Source organism: Nyctereutes procyonoides, unplaced genomic scaffold (assembly GCF_905146905.1).
Source record: "Nyctereutes procyonoides isolate TBG_1078 unplaced genomic scaffold, NYPRO_anot_genome, whole genome shotgun sequence".
Taxonomy (NCBI): domain Eukaryota; kingdom Metazoa; phylum Chordata; class Mammalia; order Carnivora; family Canidae; genus Nyctereutes; species Nyctereutes procyonoides.
In genome coordinates, this window is record NW_026575125.1 from 58,269,835 (window position 1) to 58,295,558 (window position 25,724).

General features: G+C 38.1%; 1 pseudogene; it reads right to left on the reverse strand.

The window, feature by feature from the left end:
* Nucleotides 1–679: 679 nt before the first annotated feature.
* On the reverse strand, nucleotides 680–1,322 carry LOC129518453 (nascent polypeptide-associated complex subunit alpha-like; annotated as a pseudogene).
* Nucleotides 1,323–25,724: the final 24,402 nt, after the last annotated feature.

Genomic DNA, 25,724 nt, shown 5'->3' on the forward strand with positions numbered 1-25,724 from the left:
TGCTATGAACATTGGGGTGCAGATGTCCCAGTGTTTAACTACATCAGTATCTTTGAGGTAAGAAAAATTTTACTACTGCTGATGTCAGAGAAATTACTGCTTATGTTCTCTTCCAGGACTTTTATGTTTTCAAGTCTCACATTTAGGTTTTTAATCCATTTTGAGTTTATGTTTGTATATGGTGTTAGAAAGTGGTCCGGTTTCATTCTTTTGCATGTAGATGACCAGTTTTCCCAACACCATTTGTTAAAGAAACTACCTTTTCCCATTGCATATGCTTGCCTCCTTTTTTGGAGATTAACCATATAATTGTGCATTTATTTCTAGGCTTTCTGCTCTGTTTCACTGTTATATGCATCTATTTTTGTGCTAGTATCATACTGTCTTGATTATTACAGATTTGGAGTATATCTTAAAATATAGAATTGTGATACCTCCACAGATTTGTTTTTCTTCCTCAAGATTGATTTGGCTATTTGAGGTCTTTTAGTTCCATCAAATTTTAATATTTGTTCTAGTTTTGTGAAAAATGCTGTTGGCTTTTTGGCGGGGATTTCTTTTTTTTTTTTTCATCCAACAAGAAGCCATAACTTTATTAATGATAGAAATAGTACAAATTTCAAACCAAGCTTAAGTTATTCTTTTGAAACACGAGAAGACAGTTCTCATTTTCATATGGTTACATTGTTAATTCCATAATAGCATTTCCAATATCATTACTGTTGTTCTTCAGGGTTTGGGCTGCCTTTGCTCTTGATACATTTGCTTGTGACTTGACCAATTCTATGTCCTTAACCTCTACATCTGTTTCATCAACCTCTTCCTCTTAATTTTCCTCTTGTACAGTTGGAGTCTGTGTGTTTATTGAATGTTTGAGACAGCTTCACATTGAACTTTGAATTTCTCAGCAGCCGCTAGTTGTGTCTGCTGAGATAAATCCTCCATCTTGGCTTCTCAAAAAACAAAAACTATGTAGGTATCAGAAGCTGGGCTATTGTAGACATCTGGTTTTGTGATGACAAAGAGGATGTTCTTATATTTCTAGATAGTGACTCTCATAACCTGTTGAAGACTGAGTTTGAACATAGCTTTCCATGCCTTCTTTTCATTCCAGCTCTGTTTTGCTTTTCTGACTGGTTCTTCATCAATTTCAGCTGCTGCTGCCACCTGGGCTTGTTGTGTGGTCGTCTGTGTGGAATCCTGTTCCTTGAGCTCTGGTACTGATTTATACCTGCATATTCTGTTCCAGGCCCTGTCTCAGCCTAGAGCTGTGGTAACTCTTACTCTGTAACAGGGATGGTTTTTATGGCTTCACCATACATTTTGTGCAAGGAAGGAAGAATGAGGATGGCAGAGAAAGAGAGTAAGCCAATAGGGATTTCATTGAATGTGTAGATTGCTTTGGGTATATTTTAACAATATTAATTCTTCTAATCCATAAACATGGAATATCTTTCCATTTGTTTGTGTCATCTTCAATTTGTTTCATTAGTGTTTTATAGATTTCAGAGTATAGGTCTTTCACATTTTTGGTTGCTTATTTCTAGGTATTTTATTCTTTTGGAGGCAATTGTAAACGAAGTTGTTTTCTTAATTTTTCTTTCTGCTACTTTGTTATTAGTGTATAGAAACACTGTGTATTTTGGGGTATTCATTTTGTATCTTGCAACTTTACTGAATTCATCTATTACTTCTAGTAATTTTTTGGTGGAGTCCAGGATTTTCTGTATATCATATGTCATCTGCAAATAGTGACAATTTAGCTTCTTCTTTAACAATATAGGTGCCTCTTATTTCTTTTTCTTGTATTATTTCTGTGGCTAGGACTTTCAGTACTATGTTGAGCAAAACCTACTGGAGTGGACATCTTTGTCTTGTTCCTGATATTAGAGGGAATACTCTCAGTTTTTCATCATTAAGTACTAATCTTAGGGCTGAAAATGTCCCTAATCTGGGAAAAGGAACAGACATCCAAATACAGAACACACAGAGTCCACAACAAGATTAGACCAAAGCAGTCTACACCAAGACATAAAAATAAAATGGCAAAAAAGTAGTGATAGAGAATTCTGAAAGCAGGAAGAAAAAGAAAACAGTTACATACAAGGGAAACCACATAACACAATTGGCTGACTTTTTTAGCAGAAACTTTGCAGGCCATAATAGAATGACATGATATATTTAGTGCTGAAAGAAAGAAGTCAGCAACCAAGAATACTCTATCCAGCAAAGCTATCTCATTCAGACTAGAAGGAGAAGTAAAGAGTTACCCTGACAAAGAAAAGTTACAGGAGTTTGTCAGCACTAAACCAGCCTTTCAAGAAATGGTAAAGAAAATTCTTTGAGTGGAAAAAAAGGCCAAAATCAGAAGTAAGAAAATTAGGAAAGGAAAAAATTTCAGTTACATAGAAACATAATAAAAGTAGTAGATAAATTACATATGAAGTCATACAGAGGTTAAAGCACAAAAGCAGTAAAAGCTATTGTATCTATAATAATCAGTCAAGGGATTCACAAAATAAAAGGATGTAAATATGACATCATATACATAAAATGTGAGAGAAAGAGTAAAAATTTAATGCTTTCATGATGTGTTCAAACATAAACAACCAACAACTTAACATAGACAATTGTATGCATAAGTTGTTGGACATCAACCTAATGAGAACAACAAATAAAAAGCCTATAATGTATATGGAAAAATAAAAAGAGAGGAATTCAACCATATCACTAAAGAATATGATAACACCACAGGAGAAAGAGCAAGAAAGAAAGGAACAGAGAACTACAAAACAACCAAAAAACAAGTAACAAATGTCAATAACTAGATATCTATCAAGAATTACTTTGATTAGGGATCGCTGGGTGGCTCAATGGTTTAGGGCCTGCCTTTGGCCCAGGGCGTGATCCTGGAGTCCCAGGATCAAGTCCCACGTTGGGCTTCATGCATGGAGCCTGCTTCTCCCTCTGCCTGTGTCTCTGCCTCTCTCTCTGTGTATGTCTCTTGTGAATAAATAAATAAAATCTTTAAAAAAAAGAGTTACTTTGAATGTAAATGAACTGAATGCTCCAATCAAAAGATATGGGATGACTGACTGCACAAAAATAACACATGCCATATGATCTCACTCATATGTGGAATGTAAGAAACAAAATAAACAAGCATAGGGGAAAAAAAAGAAAAAGGGACACCAAGAAACAGAGGTTTAATTATAGAAAACAAATGGATTGATGGCTACCAGAGGAGAGGTCAGTGGGGACATGGGTTAATAGGTGATTGAGATTAAGGAATACACTTGTGATGAGCACAGGGTGATGTATGAAATTGTTGAATCACTATATAATACGTATGAAACTAACATTATACTGTATGTTAACTAACTGGAATTTAAATAAAAAAAAACATTGTTAAATAAATAAGTAATATACATTTATATGCTATGTACAAAAGACTCAGTTTAGACCTAAAGAAAAATGCAGATTTAAAGTGAAGGGGTAGAAAAACATTTATCATACAAATGGAAGTGAAAGAAAGCTAGGATAGCAATACTGATATCAAACAAAATGAACATTAAGACAAAGACTGTGGGCAGCCCTGGTGGCCCAGCAGTTTGGCACCACCTTTGGCCCAGGGTGTGATCCTGGAGACCTGGGATCGAGTCCCATGTAGGGCTCCCTGCATGAAGCCTGCTTCTCCCTCTGCCTGTGTCTCTGCCTCCCTCTCTCTCTCTGTCTCTCATGAATAAATAAATAAAATATTTTAAATAATTAATAAATAAATAAATAAATAAATAAATAAAGCAAAGACTGTAACAAGAGACAAGAAGAACACTATATAATCATAAAGGGAACAATCCAATAATACATACCAACAATAAGTATTTATGTACCCAATATGGGAGTATCCAAATATATAAAACAGTTAATAACAAACATAAAGCAATTAAGTGATAATAGTATAATAATAGTAGGTGACTTTAACACTCAACTTACAACGACTGACAGATAATCTAAACAGAACATCATTAAAGCAACAATGGATTTGAATAACATGTTGGAAGATAGATTTAAGAGATATATTCAGAATATTCTATCTAAAAACAGCAAAATATACATTCTTTTCAAGTGCACATGAAGCATTCTCCAAAATAGATCACATGGTAGGCAAAAAAAAATGAAACCCATCAAATTCAAAGAGATTGAAATTATATTTATATTTATATTCATCTTTTTAAACCACAACAATATGAAACTAGAAATCAACCACAAAAAAAAATCTAAAAGGTCACAAATACATGGTGACTAAATAACACGTGACTAAACAATGAATGGGTCAGTCAAGAAATTAAGAGGAAACAAAAAATATATGGAGAGAGAGGTAAGATGGTGGAGGAGTAGGGCAACCCTAAGCTTGCCTCCTCCCTTGAACACAGCTAGATAAATATGAACTCATTCTGAACATCCAAAAAACTGAACATAAGTCTTATAGAACAAAGCTTCACATCTACAAACTGGAAAAAAGACCCAAGGAAGCAGGCCAAAACACCTTCCTTTATTTATCTTATTTTATTTTTAATTTAATTTATTTTTATTTTTATTTTGCACCAAAATGAAAACATGTAAGAAATCAGCAGAAAATAAAGAACAGGAAGAAATGATGGGCAGAGATTTAATACAAACAGATATAAGTAAGATATCAGGACTAGAATTTAAAACAATAATTATAAGGATACTAACTGGGCCTGAAAAAGGTATAGAAGACAGTAGAGAATACCTTACTGCAGAGATAGAGAAATTAAAATCTAGTCAGACCAGAATTTAAATGCTGTAACACAGATGCAAACCCAAATGGAGCCATAAATACAGGGATGGAAAAAGACAAAGGATGAATCAGTGATGTACAAGATAAAATTATGGAAAATAATGAAGCTAAAAAGAAGAGGGAAACAAAGCTAATAGATAATGAAGGTAGACTTAGGGAAACTAGTGACTTATTAAAGTGGAATAACACTCGCATCATAGGAGTCCCAGAAGAGGAAGACAAAGTAAAGGGACCAAAAGTTTTATTTGAGCAAATTATAATTGAAAATTTCCCCAGTCTAGGGAAGGAAACAGACATCAAAATCCAAGATGCATAGAGAATTCCCATTAAATTCAACAAAAGCCAATCATCACCAAGACATACCACAGTCAAATTAACAAAATACACAGAAAAGGAAAGAATCCTGAAAGCAACAAAGAAAAAAAAGTCCTTAACCTAGAAAAGAAGACAGATGAGGTTCATAGCACACCTGTCCACAGAAACATAGCAGGTCAGAAGAAAGTAACAGGATATATTCAATGTGCTTAATAGGTCAAAAATATTCACCCAAGAATACTTCATCCAGCAAGGCTGTCATTCAAAATAGAGGGAGAGATAGAGTTTCCCAAACAAAAACTAAAGAAATTCATGACCACTAAACCAGCCCTGAAAGAAATATTAAAGGAGACTCTATGAAAGGGCAAATGTAGCCATACTTATAAGAGACAAACTAGATTTTAAACCAAAGACTGTACAAGAGATGAAGAAAGGCATTATAGCATAAATAAGGGTTTATCCATCAAGAAGATCTAACAATTGTACATATTTATGCCTCCAACAAGAGATCACCAAAATATATAAAACAATAAATAACAAATATAAAGAAAATCATTAATAACAATACAATAATAGTAGGATACTTTAACACCCCACTTACAGCAGTGACCAGATCACCTAAGCAGAAAATCAACAAAGAAACAATGGCTTTGAAGGACACACTGGACCAGATGAACTTAACAGATATATTCAGAACACTTCATCCTCAAGCAGCAGAATACATATTCTTTTCGAGAGCACATTTAACATTATCCACAATAGATAACATTCTGCGTCACAAATCAGCCCTCAAGGAGACAAACCATGAGAGACTCCTAACTCTGGGAAACAAACAAACGGTTGCAGAAAGGGAGGTGGGTGGGGGGTTGGGGTAACTGGGTGACAGGCACTGAGGAGCGCACTTGATGGGATGAGCACTGAGTGTTATACTGTATGTTGGAAAATCGAACTTCAAGAAAAACAAATTAAAAAAAATAAATCAGCCCTCAAAAAGTACAAAGAGATTGAGATCATATGATGTATATTTTCAGACTTTAACCCCCCCGCACACACACACAGCAATGGAAAGAGATCATCTAAGCAAAAGATCAACAAGGACAAAAGGGCTTTGAATGACACACTGGACCACATGGACTTAAAGATATATTCAGAAGATTTCATCCTCAAAGCAGCAAAATACACATTCTTTTCAAGTGCACATGGAATATTCTCCAGAATAGATCACGTACTGGGTCACAAATCAGGGCTCAAGAAGTACAAAAAGATCAAGATCATACCATACATATTTTCAGACCACAACACTATGAAAATTGAATTCAACCACAAGAAAAAAAAATGTGGAAGCTTAAAGGAGTTTAAAGAACATGCTATTGAGAGGAATCTCACAGAGGAAGACATAGACATGGCCAACAAGCACATGAGAAAATGCTCCCCATCACTTGCCATCAGGGAAATACAAATCAAAACCACACCAGTGAGAATGGGGAAAATTAACAAGGCAGGAAACAACAAATATTGGAGAGGATGTGGACAAAGGGGAACCCTCTTACACTGTTGGTGGGAATGTGAACTGGTGCAACCACTCTGGACAACTGTGTGGAGGTTCCTCAAAGAGTTAAAAATAGATCTGCCCTATGACCCAGCAATTGCACTGTTGGGGATTTACCCCAAAGATACAGATGCAATGAAATGCCGGGACACCTGCACCCCGATGTTTCTAGCAGCAATGTCCACAATAGCCAACCTGTGGAAGGAGCCTCGGTGTCCATCGAAAGATGAATGGATAAAGAAGATGTGGTTTATGTATACAATGGAATATTACTCATCCATTAGAAACGACAAATACCCACCATTTGCTTCGACGTGTATGGAACTGGAGGGTATTATGCTGAGTGAAGTAAGTCAATCTGAGAAGGACAAACATTATATGGTCTCATTCATTTGGGGAATATAAAAGATAGTGAAAGGTGAGAAAATGAGTGGGAAATGTCAGAAAGGGAGACAGAACATGAGAACTCCTAACTCTGGGAAACGAACAAGGGGTGGTAGAAAGGGAGGTGGGCGGGGGTTTGGGTGACTGGGTGATGGGCACTAAGGGGGGCACTGGCAGGATGAGCACGAGGTGTTATGCTATATGTTGGGAAGTTGAACTCCAGTAAAAAAAAATTATAATAAATAAATTAATTAAAATATCCTCATAATATCCTTATCCTAGTAAGTTTCTAGGAATTTGTCCATTTCTTCCAGATTGACCAGTTTGTGGCATATAATTTACATAATATTTTCTTAAAATCATTTGTTTCTCTTTGGTGTTTGTTTTGATCTTTCCTCTTTCATTCATGATTTCATTTATTTTGTTCAATTCTCTACTCATTTTGATAAGTCTGACTAAGGCTTTATTAATTTTATTAATTCTTTGGGAGAACCCAGCTCTTAGTTTCTTTTTTTTTTCTATAGAGCAAAATTTATTTACACAGAGTGACTTTTTTTGGTCATTTTTTTTAAGAAATTAATTTTTATTGGTGTTCAATTTACCAACATACAGAATAACACCCAGTGCTCATCCCGTCAAGTGTCCCCCTCAGAGCCCGTCACCCATTCACCCCCACCACCCCGCCCTCCTCCCCTTCCACCACCCCTAGGTCGTTTCCTAGAGTTAGGAGTCTTTATGTTCTGTCTCCCATTCTGATATTTCCCACACATTTCTTCTCCCTTCCCTTATATTCCCTTTCACTATTATTCATATTCCCCAAATGAATGAGAACATACACTGTTTGTCCTTCTCTGATTGACTTACTTCACTCAGCATAATACCCTCCAGTTCCATCCACGTTGAAGCAAATGGTGGGTATTTGTCGTTTCTAATGGCTGAGTAATATTCCATTGTATACATAAACCACATCTTCTTTATCCATTCATCTTTCGATGGACACCGAGGCTCCTTCCACAGTTTGGCTACTGTGGACATGGCTGCTAGAAACATCGGGGTGCAGGTGTCCCGGCGTTTCATTGCATCTGAATCTTTGGGGGTAAATCCCCAACAGTGCAATTGCTGGGTTATAGGGCAGGTCTATTTTTAACTCTTTGAGGAACCTCCACACAGTTTTCCAGAGTGGCTGCACCAGTTCACATTCCCACCAACAGTGCAGGAGGGTTCCCTTTTCTCCGCATCCTCTCCAACATTTGTGGTTTCCTGCCTTGTTAATGTTCCCCATTCTCACTGGTGTGAGGTGGTATCTCATTGTGGTTTTGATTTGTATTTCCCTGATGGCAAGTGATGCAGAGCATTTTCTCATGTGCATGTTGGCCATGTCTATGTCTTCCTCTGTGAGATTTCTCTTCATGTCTTTTGCCCATTTCATGATTGGATTGTTTGTTTCTTTGCTGTTGAGTTTAATAAGTTCTTTATAGATTTTGGAAACTAGCCCTTTATCTGATATGTTATTTGCAAATGTCATCTCCCATTCTGTAGGTTGTGTTTTAGTTCTGTTGACTGTATCCTTTGCTGTGCAAAAGCTTCTTATCTTGATGAAGTCCCAATAGTTCATTTTTGCTTTTGTTTCTTTTGCTTTCATGGATGTATCTTGCAAGAAGTTACTGTGGCCAAGTTCAAAAAGGGTGTTGCCTGTGTTCTCCTGTAGGATTTTGATGGAATCTTGTCTCACATTTAGATCTTTCATCCATTTTGAGTTTCTCTTTGTGTATGGTGCAAGAGAGTGGTCTAGTTTCATTCCTCTGCATGTGGATGTCCAATTTTCCCAGCACCATTTATTGAAGAGACTGTCTTTCTTCCAGTGGATCGTCTTTCCTACTTTATCGAATATTAGTTGACCTGGATAGTCTTTCCTCCTTTATCGAATATTAGTTGACCATAAAGTTCAGGGTCCACTTCTGGGTTCTCTATTCTGTTCCATTGATCTATGTGTCTGTTCTGGTGCCAGTACCACACTGTATTGATGACCACAGCTTTGTAGTACAACCTGAAATCTGGCATTGTGATGCCCCCAGATATGGTTTTCTTTTTTAAAATTCCCCTGGCTATTCGGGGTCTTTTCTGATTCCACACAAATCTTAAAATAATTTGTTCTAACTCTCTGAAGAAAGTCCATGGTATTTTGATAGGGATTGCATTAAACGTGTAAATTGCCCTGGGTAACGTTGACATTTTCACAATATTAATTCTGCCAATCCATGAGTATGGAATATTTTTCCATCTCTTTGTGTCTTCCTCAATTTCTTTCAGAAGTGCTCTATAGTTTTTAGGGTATAGATCCCTTACCTTTTTGGTTAGGTTTATTCCTAGGTATCTTATGCTTTTGGGTGCAATTGTAAATGGGATTGACTCCTTAATTTCTCTTTCTTCAGTCTCATTGTTAGTGTATAGAAATGCCATTGATTTCTGGGCATTGATTTTGTATCCTGCCACGCTACCAAATTGCTGTGTGAGTTCTAGCAATCTTGCAGTGGAGGCTTTTGGCTTTTCTATGTACAGTATCATGTCATTGGCGAAGAGGGAGAGTTTGACTTCTTCTTTGCCAATTTGAATGCCTTTAATGTCTTTTTGTTGTCTGATTGCTGAGGCTAGGATTTCCAGTAATATGTTGAATATCAGAGGTGAGAGTGGACATTCCTGTCTTGTTCCTGATCTTAGGGGAAAGGATCCCACTGCTTCCCCATTGAGAATGATATTTGCTGTGGGCTTTTCATAGATGGCTTTTAAGAAGTTGAGGAAAGTTCCCTCTATCCCTCCACTCTGAAGAGTTTTGATCAGGAATGGATGCTGTATTTTGTCAAATGCTTTCTCTGCATCTAATGAGAGGATCATATGGTTCTTGGTTTTTCTCTTGCTGATATGATGAATCACATTGATTGTTTTATGAGTGTTGAACCAGCCTTGTGTCCTGGGGATAAATCCTACTTGGTCATGGTAGATAATTTTCTTAATGTGTTGTTGGATCCATTGGCTAGTATCTTGTTGAGAATTTTTGCATCCATGTTCATCAGGGATATTGGTCTGTAATACTCCTTTTTGGTGGGGTCTTTGTCTGGTTTTGGAATTAAGGTGATGCTGGCCTCATAGAATGAATTTGGAAGTACTCCATCTCTTTCTATATTTCCAAACAGCTTTAGTAGAATAGGTATGATTTCTTCTTCAAACGTTTGATAGAATTCCCCTGGGAAGCCATCTGGCCCTGGACTCTTGTGTCTTGGGAGGTTTTTGATGACTTCTTCAATTTCCTCCCTGGTTATTGGTCTGTTCAGGTTTTCTTTTTCTTCCTGTTCCAGTTTTGGTAGTTTGTGGCTTTCCAGGAATGCGTCCATTTCTTCTAGATTGCCTAAGTTATTGGCGTAGAGCTGTTCATAATATGTTTTTAAAATCGTTTGTATTTCCTTGGTGTTGGTAGTGATCTCTCCTTTCTCATTCATGATTTTATTAATTTGAGTCTTCTCTCTCTTCTTTTTAATAAGGTTGGCTAATGGTTTATCTATCTTATTAATTCTTTCAAAGAACCAACTCCTGGTTCTGTTGATCTGTTCCACAGTTCTTCTGGTCTCAATTTCATTGAGTTCTGCTCAAATTTTAATTAACTCTCTTCTTCTGTTGGGCGTCGGGTCAATTTCCTGTTTTTTCTCTAGCTCCTTTATGTGTGAGGTTAGCTTTTGTATTTGAGTTCTTGCCAGTGTTTAAATGGATGCCTCTATTGCGATGTATTTCCCCCTTAGGACTGCTTTTGCTGCATCCCAAAGATTTTGAACGGTTGTATCTTCATTCTCATTAGTTTCCATGAATCTTTTAAATTCTTCCTTAATTTCCTGGTTGACCCTTTCATCTTTTAGCATGATGGTCCTTAACGTCCACGTGTTTGATGTTCTTCCAAACTTCTTCTTGTGATTGAGTTCTAATTTCAAGGCGTTATGGTCTGAGAATATGCAGGGGACGATCCCAATCTTTTGGTATCGGTTCAGACCCGATTTGTGACCCAGTATGTGGTCTATTCTGGAGAAAGTTCCATGTGCACTTGAGAAGAATGTGTATTCAGTTGAGTTTGGATGTAAAGTTCTGTAGATATCTGTGAAATCCATCTTGTCCAGTGTATCATTTAAGCTCTCGTTTCTTTGGAGATGTTGTGCTTAGAAGACCTGTCGAGGGTAGAAAGCGCTAGATTGAAGTCACCAAGTATAAGTGTATTATTATCTAAGTATTTCTTCACTTTGGTTAATAATTGGTTTAAGTATTTGGCAGCTCCCACATTCGGGGCATATATATTGAGGATTGTTAAGTCCTCTTGTTTGATAGATCCTTTAAGTATGAGATCCAGCTCTTAGTTTCCCTGATTTGTTCTACTGGGGTTTTTGTTTCCATATCATTTATTTCTACTTTTATATTTATTGTTTCCCTTATTCTGCTGGCTTTAGGCTTTATTAGATGTTCCTTTTCTAGCTTCTTTAATGTAAGGTTAGTTTGTATATATGAGACTTTTCTTTCTTCTTGAGGTAGGCCTTTGTTTCCCTGTTAGAACTGCCTTTGCTGCATCCCAACAGTTTTGGATTATCATGTTTTCTTTTTCATTTGCTTCAATGTGCTTTTTAATTTCTTCTTTAATTTCCTGGTTGGCCCATTCATTCTTTACTAGCATGTTCTTTTTTAAATTTAATTAATAAAAATGTACATAAATCTTTTGCATTTCTATGTACCAATAATGAAGCATCAGAAAGAGATATCAAAGAATCAATCACATTTACAATTGCACCAAAGCCCATAAGATATGTAGGAATGCACCTAACCTAAGAGGTAAAAGATCTGTACTCTGAAAACTAGAACACTTAGGAAAGAAATTGAAGAGGACACAAAGGAATGGAAAGGCATTCCATGCTCATGGATTGGAAGAACAAACTTTGTTAAAATGTCTATACTACCCAAAACAATCTATACGTTCAGTGCAATACTTATCAAAATAGGACCAGCATTTTTCACAGAGCCAGAACAAACAATCCTAAAATATGTATGGAATTAGAAAAGATCCTGAAGAGCCAAAGCAATCCTGAAAAAAGAGAAACAAAACTGTAGGCAATATGATACCAGATTTCAACTATATGACAAAACTGTAGTCATCAAGATGGTATGATAATCGCACAAAAACAGACACATAGATGAATGGAACAGAATAATGGACCCACAACTATATGGTCAACTAATCTTCAACAAAGCAAGAAGGAATATCCAATGAGGGGGAAAAGTCTCTTCAATAAATGGTGCTATGAAAATTGAACAACCATATGTAGAAGAATGAAACTAGACCGTTCTCTTACATCATACACAAAGATAAACTCAAAATGGATGAAATATCTAAATGTGAGACAAGAATCCATCAAAATCCTAGAGGAGAACACAGGCAGCAACCTCTTTGACATCAGCCATAACAATTTCTTACTAGACTCTTTGCCAGCAGTAAGGGAAACAAATGCAAAAATGAACTACTAGGACTTCATCAAGATAAAAAGCTTCCGCACAGTGAAGGAAACAATCAACAAAACTAAAAAGCAACCTCCAGAATGAGAGAAGATATTTGTAAATGACATATCTGACAAAGGGTTAGTATCCAGAATCTATAAGGAACTTATCAAATTCAAAACCCAAAAATCAAATAATCCAGTTAAGAAATGGGCAGAAGACCTGAATAGACATTTTTCCAAAGAAGATATCCAGATGGCTAACAGAAATGTGAAAAGCTCCTCAACATCACTCATCATCAGGGAAATAGAAATAAAAACCATGGTGAGACACTACCTCACACCTGTCAGAATGGCTAACATTCTGGAAACAACAGATGTTGGTGAGGATGCAGATAAAGGGGAAACTCTTGCACTTTTGACGGGAATGCAAACTGGTGCAGCCACTCTGAAGAACAGTTTGGAGGTTCCTCAAAAAGTGAAAAATATAACTACCTATGATCCAGCAATTGCACTGCTAGATTTTTACCACAAGGATACGAAATACAGATTCTAAGGGACATGTGCACCTCAATGTTTATAACAGCATTGTCAGCAATAGCCAAACTATGGAAAGAGCCCACGTGTCCCTCGAATGATGAATGCATAAAGAAAAGGTTATATAGGAGGAGGGGCAAGATGGCGGAAGAGTAGGGTCCCCAAATCACCGGTCCCCACCAAATGACCCAGAAAACTTTCAAATCATCCTGAAAATCTACAAATTCGGACTGAGTTTTAAAGAGAGAACAGCTGGAATGCTACAGTGAGAAGAGTTCGCGCTTCTATCAAGGTTGGAAGACGGGGGAAAAAAGAAATAAAGAAACAAAAGGCATCCAAGGGGGAGGGGCCCCGCGAGAAGCAGGGCTAAGGCCTGGGAGAGTGCCCCCAGGACAGGAAAGCACCGTCCTGGAGAAGCAGGAGATTCACCAATCTTCCCAGGCAGAAAGGTGCTTGCAGGGAGTTAGAGCAGGACCCAGGAGGGCGGGGATGGCCTCAGGCTCCCTAGGACACTAACAGACACCTGCGACCCAGGGAGAGTGCGATGAGCACTCTAAAGGGGAGCACGCATTGACCCGGGAGCAGCTCGGAGACGGCCCTGGCAGAGGAAGAGGCTCCGTGCGGAGGGGGCTGCGCGGCTCCAGGAGCAGCTCGGAGGGGTTCGGGCAGCGGCTCTGCAGAGGGGGCTGCGCGGTCGGGAGCGGGAATCCAACAGCGCAGGCCCAAGAGCACAGGGCGCCTGGGACACAGCCCAGGATCCGGCCTCCCCCCGGGTCAGGCAGAGGCCGCGAGGGCCCAGGACAGCAAGGACGCTCCTGCCCCGAGCTGAGCAGATCAGCGGCCCCGCCCCTGGAGCATCCAGGCCCCTGCAGATCTAGAGCTCTGTAGCTACTGCGGGAGCTGAATCCAGGGCTCCAGAGCTGGCCGCTGCCACTGTGGTTATTCCTCCTGGGGCCTCACCGGGTAAACAAACCCCCACTGAGCCCTGCGCCAAGCAGGGGGCTGAGCAGCTCCCCCAAGTGCTAACACCTGAAAATCAGCACAACAGACCCCTCCCCCCAGAAGACCAGCTAGACCGACCAGTTCCAGGGGAAGTCAAGGGACTTAAAGTATACAGAATCAGAAGATACTCCCCCATGTTTTTTTTTTCCTTTTTGATTTGTTTGCTTCCCCACCCTTTTTATTCCCTTTCTTTCTTTTTATTTCTCTTTTTCTTCTTTTTTTCTTCCTTTTTCTTTTTTCTTTTTCTCTTTTCTTTCCTTCTTTCTCTCCTCTCTTTTTCTCCTTTTCCCAATACAACTTGTTTATGGCCACTCTGCACTGAGCAAAATGACTAGAAGGAAAACCTCACCTCAAAAGAAAGAATCAGAAACAGCCCTCTCTCCCAGAGTTACAAAATCTGGATTACAATTCAACGTCAGAAAGCCAATTCAGAAGCACTATTATACAGCTACTGGTGGCTCTAGAAAAAAGCATTAAGGACTCACGAGACTTCATGACTGCAGAATTCAGATCCAATCAGGCAGAAATTAAAAATCAATTGAATGAGATGCAATACAAACTAGAAGTCCTAATGACCAGGGTTAACGAGGTGGAAGAAGGAGTGAGTGACATAGAAGACAAGTTAATGGCAAAGAGGGAAACTGAGGAAAAAAGAGACAGACAATTTAAAGACCATGAAGACAGATTAAGGGAAATACATGACAGCCTAAGGAAGAAAAACCTACGTTTAATTGGGGTTCCGGAGGGCGCCAAAAGGGACAGAGAGCCAGAATATGTATTTGAACAAATCCTAGCTGAAAACTTTCCCAATCTGGGAAGGGAAACAGGCATTCAGATCCAGGAAATAGAGAGATCCCCCCCTAAAATCAATAAAAACCGTTCAACACCTCGACATCTAATAGTGAAGCTTGCAAATTCCAAAGATAAAGAGAAGATCCTTAAAGCAGCAAGAGACAAGAAGTCCCTGACTTTCATGGGGAGGAATATTAGGGTAACAGCAGACCTCTCCACAGAGACGTGGCAGGCCAGAAAGGGCTGGCAGGATATATTCAGGGTCCGAAATGAGAAGAACATGCAACCAAGAATACTTTATCCAGCAAGGCTCTCATTCAAAATGGAAGGAGAGATAAAGAGCTTCCAAGACAGGCAGGAACTGAAAGAACATGTGACCTCCAAACCAGCTCTGCAAGAAATTTTAAGGGGGACCCTTAAAATTCCCCTTTAAGAAGAAGTTCAGTGGAACAATCCACAAAAACAAGGACTAAATAGATATCATGATGACACTAAACTCATATCTGTCAATAGTAACTCTGAACGTGAACGGGCTTAATGACCCCATCAAAAGGCGCAGGGTTTCAGACTGGATAAAAAAGCAGGACCCATCTATTTGCTGTCTGCAAGAGACTCATTTTAGACAGAAGGACACCTACAACCTGAAAATAAAAGGTTGGAGAACCATTTACCATTCAAATGGTTCTCAAAAGAAAGCAGGGGTAGCCATCCTTATATCAGATAAACTAAAATTTACCGCAGGACTGTAGTGAGAGATGAAGAGGGACACTATATCATACTTAAAGGATCTATCCAGCAAGAGGACTTAACAATCCTCAATATATATGCCCCGAATGTGGGAGCTGCCAAATACTTAAACCAATTATTAACCAAAGTGAAGAAATACTTAGATAACAATACACTTATACTTGGTGACTTCAATCTAGCTCTTTCTACCCTCGACAGGTCTTCTAAGCACATCTCCAAAGAAACGAGAGCTTTAAATGATACACTAGACCAGATAGATTTCACAGATATCTACAGAACTTTACATCCAAACTCAACTGAATACACATTCTTCTCAAGTGCACATGGAACTTTCTCCAGAATAGACCACATACTGGGTCACAAATCGGGTCTGAACCGATACCAAAAGATTGGGATCGTCCCCTGCATATTCTCAGACCATAACGCCTTGAAATTAGAACTCAATCACAAGAAGAAGTTTGGAAGAACATCAAACACGTGGACGTTAAGGACCATCCTGCTAAAAGATGAAAGGGTCAACCAGGAAATTAAGGAAGAATTAAAGGATTCATGGAAACTAATGAGAATGAAGATACAACTGTTCAAAATCTTTGGGATGCAGCAAAAGCAGTCCTGAGGGAGAAATACATCGCAATACAAGCATCCATCCAAAAACTGGAAAGAACTCAAATACAAAAGCTAACCTTACACATAAAGGAGCTAGAGAAAAAACAGGAAATTGACCCGACGCCCAACAGAAGAAGAGAGTTAATTAAAATTTGAGCAGAACTCAACGAAATTGAGACCAGAAGAACTGTGGAACAGATCAACAGAACCAGGAGTTGGTTCTTTGAAAGAATTAATACGATAGATAAACCATTAGCCAACCTTATTAAAAAGAAGAGAGAGAAGACTCAAATTAATAAAATCATGAATGAGAAAGGAGAGATCACTACCAACACCAAGGAAATACAAACGAGTTTAAAAACATATTATGAACAGCTCTACGCCAATAAATTAGGCAATCTAGAATCCTGGAAAGGCACAAACTACCAAAACTGGAACAGGACGAAATAGAAAACCTGAACAGGCCAATAACCAGGGAGGAAATTGAAGCAGTCATCAAAAACCTCCCAAGACACAAGAGTCCAGGGCCAGATGGCTTCCCAGGGGAATTCTATCAAACGTTTAAAGAAGAAATCATATCTATTCTACTAAAGCTGTTTGGAAAGATAGAAAGAGATGGAGTACTTCCAAATTCATTCTATGAGGCCAGCATCACTTTAATTCCTAAACCAAAGACCCCACCAAAAAGGAGAAATTACAGACCAATATCCCTGATGAACATGGATGCAAAAATTCTCAACAAGATACTAGCCAATAGGATCCAACAACACATTAAGAAAATTATTCGATGGAATATTACTCAGCCATTAGAAACAACAAATACCCACCATTTGCTTCAACGTGGATGGAACTGGAGGGTATTATGCTGAGTGAAGTAAGTCAATCGGAGAAGGACAAACAGTGTATGTTCTCACTTATTTGGGGAATATGAATAATAGTGAAGGGGAATATAAGGGAAGGGAGAAGAAATGTGTGGGAGATATCAGAAAGGGACACAGAACATAAAGACTCCTAACTCTGGGAAATGAACTAGGGGTGGTGGAAGGGGAGGAGGGCGGGGGGTGGGGGTGAATGGGTGACGGGCACGGAGGGGGACACTTGACGGGATGAGCACTGGGTGTTATTCTGTATGTTGGTAAATTGAACACCAATAAAAATTAATTTATAATAAAAAAAAAAAGAAAATTATTCACCATGACCAAGTAGGATTTATCCCCGGGACACAAGGCTGGTTCAACACTCGTAAAACAATCAATGTGATTCATCATATCAGCGAGAGAAAAACCAAGAACCATATGATCCTCTCATTAGATGCAGAGAAAGCATTTGACAAAATACAGCATCCATTCCTGATCAAAACTCTTCAGAGTGTAGGGATAGAGGGAACTTTCCTCAACTTCTTAAAAGCCATCTACGAAAAGCCCACAGCAAATATCATTCTCAATGGGGAAGCAGTGAGAGCCTTTCCCCTAAGATCAGGAACAAGACAGGGATGTCCACTCTCACCACTGCTATTCAACATAGTATTGGAAGTCCTAGCCTCAGCAATCAGACAACAAAAAGACATTAAAGGCATTCAAATTGGCAAAGAAGAAGTCAAACTCTCCCTCTTCGCCGATGACATGATACTCTACATAGAAAACCCAAAAGCCTCCACCCCAAGATTGCTAGAACTCATACAGCAATTTGGTAGCATGGCAGGATACAAAATCAATGCCCAGAAATCAATGGCATTTCTATACACTAACAATGAGACTGAAGAAAGAGAAATTAAGGAGTCAATCCCATTTACAATTGCACCCAAAAGCATAAGATACCTAGGAATAAACCTAACCAAAGAGGTAAAGGATCTATACCCTAAAAACTATAGAGCACTTCTGAAAGAAATTGAGGAAGACACAAAGAGATGGAAAAATATTCCATGCTCATGGATTGGCAGAATTAATATTGTGAAAATGTCAATGTTACCCAGGGTAATTTACACGTTTAATGCAATCCCTATCGAAATACCATGGACTTTCTTCAGAGAGTTAGAACAAATTATTTTAAGATTTGTGTGGAATCAGAAAAGACCCCGAATAGCCAGGGGAATTTTAAAAAAGAAAACCATATCTGGGGGCATCACAATGCCAGATTTCAGGTTGTACTACAAAGCTGTGGTCATCAATACAGTGTGGTACTGGCACAAAAACAGACACATAGATCAATGGAACAGAATAGAGAACCCAGACGTGGACTCTGACCTTTATGGTCAACTAATATTCGATAAAGGAGGAAAGACGATCCACTGAAAGAAAGACAGTCTCTTCAATATATGGTGCTGGGAAAATTAGACATCCACATGCAGAAGAATGAAACTAGACCACTCTCTTGCACCATACACAAAGAGAAACTCAAAATGGATGAAAGATCTAAATGTGAGACAAGATTCCATCAAAATCCTAGAGGAGAACACAGGCAACACCCTTTTTGAACTTGGCCACAGTAACTTCTTGCAAGATACACCCATGAAAGCAAAAGAAACAAAAGCAAAAATGAACTATTGGGACTTCATCAAGATAAGAAGCTTTTGCACAGCAAAGGATACAGTCAACAGAACTAAAACACAACCTACAGAATGGGAGATGATATTTGCAAATAACATATCAGATAAAGGGCTAGTTTCCAAAATCTATAAAGAACTTATTAAACTCAACAGCAAAGAAACAAACAATCCAATCATGAAATGGGCAAAGGACATGAAGAGAAATCTCACAGAGGAAGACATAGACATGGCCAACATGCACATGAGAAAATGCTCTGCATCACTTGCCATCAGGGAAATACAAATCAAAACCACAATGAGATACCACCTCACACCAGTGAGAATGGGGAACATTAACAAGGCAGGAAACCACAAATGTTGGAGAGGATGCGGAGAAAAGGGAACACTCTTACACTGTTGGTGGGAATGTGAACTGGTGCAGCCACTCTGGAAAACTGTGTGGAGGTTCCTCAAAGAGTTAAAAATAGACCTGCTCTATGACCCAGCAATTGCACTGTTAGGGATTTACCACAAAGATTCAGATGCAATGAAACGCCGGGACACCTGCACCCCGACGTTTCTAGCAGCCATGTCCACAGTAGCCAAACTGTGGAAGGAGCCTCGGTGTCCATCGAAAGATGAATGGATAAAGAAGATGTGGTTTATGTATACAATGGAATATTACTCAGCCATTAGAAACAACAAATACCCACCATTTGCTTCAACGTGGATGGAACTGGATGGTATTATGCTGTGTAGTAAGTCAATTGGAGAAAGACAAACAGTGTATGTTCTCATTCATTTGTGGAATATGAATAATAGTGAAAGGGAATATAAGGGAAGGGAGAAGAAATGTGTGGGAAATATCAGAAAGGGACACAGAACATAAAGACTCCTAACTCTGGGAAACGAACTAGGGGTGGTGGAAGGGGAGGAGGGCAGGCGGTGGGGGTGAATGGGTGACGGGCACTGAGGGGGACACTTGACGATATGAGCAGTGGGTGTTATTCTGTATGTTGGTAAATTGAACACCAATAAAAATTAATTTATTTATAAAAAAAGAACTAGCTATTGATTGCCAGAGGGGGTGGGCTGGGGAATGGGTGAAATAGGTGATGGGGATTGAGGAGGGCACTTGTCATGATAAGCACTGTGTGATGTGTGGAATTGTTGCATCACTATATTGTACACCTGAAACTATTATAACACATTATGTTAACTGGAATCAAAATAAAATCTTTTATAAAATAAAAGAGAATAATTGTTGGTCTGCTTTTGATTAGAAATTTTAAACAAGGTTTTTTTCTTTACTTATCCAGAAAAAACAAAGTTTCAATATTTTGTCTTCATCAGGTCTTTAATTACTCAATAAAACAAATCTTTTTAATATTAAAGGAGGTAAGGTTTGCTAACAAACTATATATCCTATTGTAGAATCTCTTATGGCCACCTTGGTTAAGCAGATAATCAACTTTTACTTTTTGCAATGATCTGTGATCCTATTTAGTCATGTGCCTTGAAACTTTCTAATATTTTTATTTTTTTTTTAATTTTTATTTATGATAGTCACACAGACAGAGAGAGAGAGGCAGAGACACAGGCAGAGGGATAAGCAGGCTCCATGCACCCGGGTCTCCAGGATCGCGCCCTGGGCCAAAGGCAGGCGCCAAACCACTGCGCCACCCAGGGATCCCAAAACTTTCTAATATTTTTAATAGACGTCCCAGAAAACAGACTTCCAGAAATATTCAGAATAAAGTCTTTTTGACTAATTAGGATTATTTATTTGGTACATTAAATTATATGGGAAGCATGTCAAACAAATAATGATAAATCTTTTTAGGTTCTATTATGTGGTAAATGTTGTAACTGTTCCAGACACTATATAAAATTTCTAAAATGTTAATATATCTTGGTATAATATCATCACTTAAGGCCTAATTATTAAAACATTATGTGTAATAAAAATAACCAAATTTCCTTTTCACCTGCATTATAATGAATCCTCATCAGATGTTAACCATGTCCATTTTTGAGTCTTTTGTCACAGTTACTGTTCTGCTGCATGCACAAAATATGTTTCAGCCTCAAGAAGTTTTATGAAAGTTACTTTTGACAAAAACGGGCTCCTGATATCCTTAAGATCATAAAACTAAACTGAGAATTTCCAGAACTAATGGAAAAGCTGCATTCAAACAGAACAGTAATTAATAACATGGGACTAAATGAATTAAGGAAGATGACTATAATTTTTTATAATGCTTGTTTGAAACATTGCTGATTCTCTAATGTATGCTCTTCTAGATTTAAGGAAACTTTTTCTCTTGGTAAAATAGTCCTTTAACACTTAAATTGAAGGATTTATCTTTTCTCCCTATCTGAACCCTCCAGAACTCAGAAACTGTCATCAAGTATTCTTCTTTTCATGGCAATTAAAATTATTTTTAAAAGCTCAAAAATAATCTGTTCTCCTTGCAACAGGATATCTTTGGAAACATTGGTTATATTACCAAGGCTTTCACTGGAATGTCATATTTGAGGGAGACATACATAAACTCAGCTATGACCAGACAGCTTTAAAGAACTAAAGTTGACTCTATGGAGCCAATAGAGTCCTTCAAAAATACTGGTCTGATTCTTTGCTTAGAGTTCCCTGTAGCCCTACCAGGTGAGTAATGAATGTCACTTCCTGGCTAGTGCAGAAGCCTCAAGATCTTTGGGGGACCTTAAAAGAAGAGGAATTCACTCAAATCTACAGGTATTGCAGGAAAGTCTAATGGCAAACATTTGTCTTGGCTTCTGGCCTTAAAAAGCTGTTAAAGTCTCAATCTGAAATTCCTTATGAAAAATTCTAGCAATGTAGACCTTTAAAAATCTATATGGTCAATCACTATTCTTGCTGTACATAAGTAAATAATTAGGCCAAGATTATTAAAACTAGATATATTTAATAATCAAATTTATCTTAATTTGGCTATCTTTGACAGGAATGAAGGAGACTTTAGAGAGAAATATTGTATTTTAATAACACACCTTTGTGGATGTTAGATTCTAGTTCTGATTAATTATCTTTGAGTATTTGTTGCTTGCCTATAAAATTGGACTGGAAACTGAATTCTTCTGGTTTTCTCAAATATCTATAACTTTCAACTAAGGCTTCCAATCTTCTCCCATTATCTTATCTTAAAATCATTAAGAACTAAAACTGTCTTTTGTACTGAAGCCTTACAAAATGAAGCTAGACAACTTGAAATAAACCTCAGAGAATTCGTCACAATAGCTCACATATAGACAATCTTCATGCCTGTTACTATATGAGTCACTCAAAAGTATTACCAAAGATGTTGAACTACAAACTGGAAAATCCATCAGATTGCTTCTGACTGCTCCAGACTCATCTGAGGATGCTTTGAGCCTGACATCTAGAAGTCTTCTCACTGGCATCACTCAGGACTCAAACTTGGGTTTATAATCTGCTACAACTATTAACATGTGTTTTTCTTTTGTTTCCATAGAAATGCCTCTTATTAATTACCTGATTGCTTGCTGAACAAAGCATACTATATGGTGACTAACACCACTTGTAGCCCTTATATTAACTTCTCCTGGGAAATAAGAATCAGGAACGCCTTCGTGGCTCAGCGGTTGAGTGTTTGCCTTTGACTCAGGGCGTGATCCTGGGATCAGGGATCAAGTCCCACATCAGGCTCCCTGCATGAAGCCTGCTTATCCCTCTGCCTGTCTCTGCATCTCTCTCTGTGTGTCTCTCATGAATAAATAAATCAAATATTAAAAAAAAGAAATAAGAAGGGAATAAAGGGGAAAGAAGAAAAAATGAGTGGGAAATATCAGAAAGGGAGACAGAACATGAGAGACTTCTAACTCTGGGAAACGAACAAGGGGTGGTGGAAAGGGAGGTGGGCGGGGAGTGGGGGTGACTGGGTGACGGGCACTGAGGGGGGCACTTGATGGGATGAGCACTGGGTGTTATGCTATATGTTGGCAAATTGAACTCCAATAAAAAAAAGAATCAACATAAATAAAATGAAACAAAAAGCTATTTTGCTACAAGAAGCCCTTGACCACCATACTCCCCTTTTCCAGGTGGCTGAGACTGGTTTACTGATCTAGTCTCTTGGACATAACATCAATATCAATCAATTTTAGAGGAAATGATAAAACTGAGTTTGACTATATTGTTACTATTCCTTGGCATATAGTTGGGGATAAAACTAATAATATCAAAAAGTGTCAAACTATGCAGAAAATATATCCAAGTTCTCAGATAAGGAACTACCTTTGACATGTCAAATCCTTCCATTCCACAGCCCCTACTGTACCCTAATTCAGCTTGAAGCAGTTACAGAAGGTAGACCTCCATCCGTGTTCCACAGAAATGTAATAAAGGATTGACAATGAGACCTGCAATTCTTCAGATTGAGGAATGATCATAACTCCATGGGCAGGGAGGGTATTGAAATTGTGCCCCATAGGGTTAATGAGATTGAAACTAGTGGAAAAGTTAAAGCTTGTTTTTCAGAGAACTATTCCTTCCTAATCAGCTACTATGTGTTTTTAGACCCCACCAATAAACTCACTAGCTCTCTGTGCAAAAGCGTGGACTCAAGGTGAACTGATATGGTTCCAGCCTAGGAACAAGCAAGGCCCTGCATTCCTTACCCAAGACAATAATCCTAAGGCCCAGCCAGGTTATACCTGCTCTTGGAGCATGCCCATAACCCCTTCTCCTTGTGCTAAATTAATCTCCTGACATCAGGAACTGAACTGTGCCTTGTTCTTATGTTAAATCTCAAAGTAAACAAAGGATTATATGCCTCAAAGTAAACAAGGGATTATATGCTGCATATGTTTGCTCAGTGTGCATGCTCCCTCTTTTCTTATGAATAATCATAAATTTCTATACCCTTTTATCAAGACGTATGTAAAGGATTCTTTTGATTTTTTTCTCTCCTGTCCATCTATTCCAATGTTGCACTGGTTCCTTCAAATTTTACTTCTTGGAATTCTTTAATACCATGTACCTTTGTTATAAATGTCATACCAAACGTAAAACTAGACATTCTGGTCCAAGAACATGTACTATGTCTGTCTGTCTATCTGTCTCTCTCTCTCTCTCTCTCTCTCTCTCCATATATATATATATATATATATATATATATATAATCTTAAGACATTTACCAAAGTCAAAATGACTCAGCAAAACATGGGCTCCATTTCTGCCTTGAGCACACATTGTATGTCTGCTTCACTTTGTTAAAAAAAAAAAAAAGAAGGGGGACTTTCTAAACAAAAACATAAGAAAAACACAGAAGCATTCCTGGTTCCCATAAGATTAAAGTCATAGAGCCTTACACCTACTAAAAATGTAACAAAAATCTGTAACTTTTTGGAATGTCCTTCATCATAATGATTTTTTAACTCTTTATGTAAAAAAAAAAAACAACCTATAACCCTGCACCAAATGTTCCTTCCCAAGAGTACTCTCTTCTTTATGAATATCGTGTATCCCTGACCGCTGTCCCAACTTAAGCTCAAATAAAACTCTTTTCCTTTCTCTTTAAATTTTTAAAAAAGATTTGTCATTTTGTGTCAACAGCCTACTACATAACAAACAAATAACAAATAACAAACAAATACATAAGGATCTACTGTGTATCGAATACACTGCTGGGCATTAAGGGAAATAAAATGTAGATGCCATCACTTTCCTTTACGCAGTTATAATGTAGGTTGAGAGATAATAGAAAGAAAACTGGCTTAGGAGTCAACAGATTTGGTTTTATTCAAATCACTTCTCTCCCCTGGATCTATTTCTCCATCAATAACATGAAAGAGGGTATGCTAGGATCTCCAAATTGCCCCACTAGATCAAATACACTGTGGCTTTAAGTTTCTATGAGGAGAGGGGGATATGGGATCATTAATTTGTTTTGAAATGAAGATTTCAAGAAATTTCAAAAATAAGAATAATCATGTTCATTTTTTACTTCTAAACCAGACAAAGTCAGATACAAGCTGGAAACTCAAGACAGATTGAGTTTGTGAAAAATCAAGTGGGGTGAGTGAGCCTCCATTTCCCTTGATGGGTTTATAAATGGATGTCAAATCTTCCTTTGGAGATGATATCCTGTTTGACACCTGAAAAATTTCCCTTCTTCTCCACTCTCTGCAGCCTAATTTCTCAAATACTGCTGAAGAATCAGGTGAAAGGTAGGCCTTCTGTGGGATACTCATTGAGCCAGTTGATGGAGCCCTAGTCATCCACTCCATCCACTCCATCTCCTTCTGGCTTCCCAGAAGGTCTCTGTTTCTTTTATTAAGATCTCATACATTACCTAGGTCAGTTTTTGCTGATTGTATTCTAATGCATGGGGTGGAGCTAAGACATACAGATGAAAATAATTAGTAAACAGGCTCAATATAATATGTTGTATTAATTCATTCAACAAGAATTTATTGAGCACCTAGCATGTGACCAAAAGTGAACAAGAAAGTCATAGTCACTGTTATAGAGTTTACTTCAGTGACTAACCAAAAAAAAAAGGGTAAACCAAACTATGACTAAAACATCTGTAAATTATTATAAGTCCTATGAAGTAAACAAGATACTAAGAGAATGATATAGGAGCTACATTAGAGGACTCTGAAAGAGGTGACAGTTGTACTGAGACCCAAAGTATAAGAAAGATTCAGGCATGGGTAAAACATGAAGTTGACTAGTCCAGGCAGAGAAACTCATGTACAAAGGCCCTGTGGTAGGAAGTAGCTTGGTGATTTAAGATAAGGCTAATGTGGCTGGAACACAGTGGGTCCCAAGGAAAGTGGTGGGGCATAAAGCTAGTGAGATAGGCAGGGGCCAGGTTACATAGGGGCTTTTTGGACTTTATTCCAAGTGAGATAGAAAGC